The following is a 3,408-nucleotide window of genomic DNA, read 5'->3' as shown; positions in this document are numbered from 1 at the left end:
TCATCACAATCCTCCATGAACTTTGGGATCACATTGCTTCATGCCCTTGTCATCACAATGCTCCATGCTCCTTGAAATCAAAATGATCCATGACCTCTGTCATCACAATGCTCCAAACCCTTGTGATCACAATGTTCCATAACACTTGTCATCACAACGCTCCATGATGCCTGTCATCACAATACTCCATGCCCTTTTCATCACAATTCTCCATGACCTTTGTCATCAAAATTCTCAAGACACTTGTCATCACAATGCTCCCTGGCACTTGTCATCAGAATGCTCCTTGAAACCTGTCACGAAAAGGCTCCATGCCTTTTTCATCTCAATGCCCCATGCCGTTTTCATCACAATGCTCCGTGACCCTTGTCATTACAATTCTCCATGCACTTGTCAGCACAATGCTCCCTGACCCTTCTCCTCACAATGCTCCAAGCCATTGTCATCACAATGCTCCATTACCTTTGTCATCAGAATCCTTCATGACACTTGGCATCACAATAATCCATGCCATCGTCATCACAATGGGCCATTACATATGTCATCACAATGCTCCCTGACACCTGTCTTCACAATACTGCATGATCTGCTCATCACGATGTTCCATGCCCTTGTCATCACAATGCGCCATTCCAACTCTCATCGCAATAATCCATGAAACTTATTAGACCAATGTTCCATGCCCTTGTCATCAAAATGCTCCATGCCCTTGTTAACACAATGCTCCATGACCTCTGTCATCACAATGCTCCATCATTCCAGTCACCACAATGGTTCATACCCTCGTCATCAACAGTCTCTGTGACCTTTTTAACCACAATGCTCCATGAACTTTTCATCACAATGGTCCTTGACCCTTGTCATCACAATGCTCTATGCCTTTCTCAGCACAATGCTCTATGACCCTTTTCATCACAATGCACCATGCGCTTCTCATTACAATGCTCCACAATCTTGTCATCACAATGCTCCATAAAATTTGTCATCACAATGCTCCATGCACTTCTCATCAAAATGCTCTCTCACCACTGATATCACAATGCTACATCACTATTTGTCACAACACTCCCTCACCCCTGTCATCACAATGTTACATGACTCCTGTCATCACAATGCTACATGCACTTATCATCACAATGATCGATGAGCCCTGACATCACAATGTTCCATAACACCTGTCATCAAAATGTTCCATGACACTTTTCATCAAATTGCTCCATGACCCTGTCATCACAATGCTCCCTGCCCTTCTCATCACAATGCACAACGCCCCTGCCATCAAAATGCTCCATGACCTTTGTCATCACAAAGATCCATGACCATTGGCATCACAATGCTCCATGTCATTGTCATCACATTGCTCCATGCCCTTGTCTTCACATAGCTCCATGACACATGTCATCAGAATGCTCCATGGCCTTCTCATCACAATGCTCCATGCCCTTGCCATGACAATGCTCCATTACCCCTGTCATAACAATGCTCCATGACCCCTGCCATCACGATGTTCCATGGCCTTGTCATCACAAGAATCCATGACCGTTCTCATCACAATGCTCTAAGAACACTGTAATCACAATTCTCTATGCCCCTTTTCATCTCAATGATCCATGAACCATGTCATCACAATGCACCATGCCCATCATCATAATGCTTCATGCTATTGTCATCACAATGAAATCAAAATGCTCCATGACCTCTGTCATAACAATGTTCCATACCCTTGTGATCACCATAATCCATAACACTTATCATCACAACACCCCATGACGCTCATCATCACAATTATACATGGTCTTCTCTTCACAATGCTCCATGATCTTTGTCTTCACAATTCTCAATACACTTGTCATCACAATGCTCCCTGACACTGGTGGTCAGTATGCTCCTTGAACCCTTTCATGACAAGGCTCCATGCCTTCTTCATCATAATAATCCATGCCCTTTTCATCACAATGCTCCAAGATGCCTGTAATCACAATGCTCCATGCACTTGTCATCTAAAAGCTCCATGACACTTGTCATCAGAATGCTCCATTCCATAGTCATCACAATGCTCCATGACCCCTGTCATCACAACACTCCATGAATATTTTCAGCACAGTGCTCCATGACCCTTGTCATCACAATGATCCATGCCCTTGTCATCCCAATGCTCCATGAACCCTGTATTCACAATGCTCCGTGACGCTTGTCAACACAGTGCTCCATGACACATGTCATCACAATGCTCCATGCCTTTGTCAGCAAAATGCTACATGACCTTGTCATTACAATCCTCTATGTGGTTGTCATCACAATACTCCATTTCCATTGTCATCACAATCCTCCATGAATTTTGGGATCACATTGCTTCATGCCCTTTTCATCACAATGCTCCATGCTCCTTGAAATCAAAATGATCCATGACCTCTGTCATCACAATGCTCCAAACTTTTGTGATTACAGTGTTCCATAACACTTGTCATCACAACGCTCCATGATGCCTGTCATCACAATACTCCATGCCCTTGTCATCACAATGCTCCTTGACACCTGTCATCACAATGCTCCGTGACTCCAGTCATCACAATGCTTCATAACGTTTGTCATCACAATGATCCATGCCCGCATCATCACAAGGCTCTGTGACCTTTGTAACCACAATGCTCCATGAACATTTCATCACAATTCTCTGTGACCCTTGTCATCACAATGCTCCATATCTTTGTCAGAACAATGCTCCATGACCATTGACATCACAATGTGCCACACGCATTTCATCACAACGGTCCACAACGTTTTCATTGCAATGCTCCATAAACCTTGTAATCACAATGGTCCATGCACTTCTCATCAAAATGCTCTCTCACCAGAGATATCACAATGTTCCATCACTAGTCGTCAAAATACTCCCTCACCCCTGGAATCACAATGATCCATGACTCTGTAATCAAAATGCTACGTCCCCTTATCATCAAAATGTTCCATGACCCCTGACATCACAATGTTCTATAACCCCTGCCATCAAAATATTCCATTACAATTTTTATCAAATTGCTGCATGACCCGGTCATCAAAATGCTCCCTGCACTTCTCATCACAATGCACAATGCCCTTGTCATTAAAATGCTCCATGACTTGTCATCACAAAGCTCCATGACCCTTGGCATCACATTGCTCAATGTCATTGTCATCACAATGCTCCATGAAAAATCTCATAACATTGCTCAATGCCCTTGTCATCATAAAGCTCCATGACACCTGTCATCACAATGCTCGAAGCCCTTCTCATCACAATGCTCCATGCCCTTGTCATTACAGTCCTGCATAACCCATGTATCACAGTGTTCCGTGCCCTTGTCATCACAATGCTCCATGCCCACTCTCATCACAATAATCCATGAAACATTTCAGACCAAAGTTCCA

The sequence above is a fragment of the Mesoplodon densirostris genome, unplaced genomic scaffold (assembly GCF_025265405.1).
Source record: "Mesoplodon densirostris isolate mMesDen1 unplaced genomic scaffold, mMesDen1 primary haplotype scaffold_37, whole genome shotgun sequence".
Taxonomy (NCBI): domain Eukaryota; kingdom Metazoa; phylum Chordata; class Mammalia; order Artiodactyla; family Ziphiidae; genus Mesoplodon; species Mesoplodon densirostris.
The sequence above is the reverse complement of the archived record's forward strand: the minus strand, read 5'-3'. Positions refer to the sequence as shown.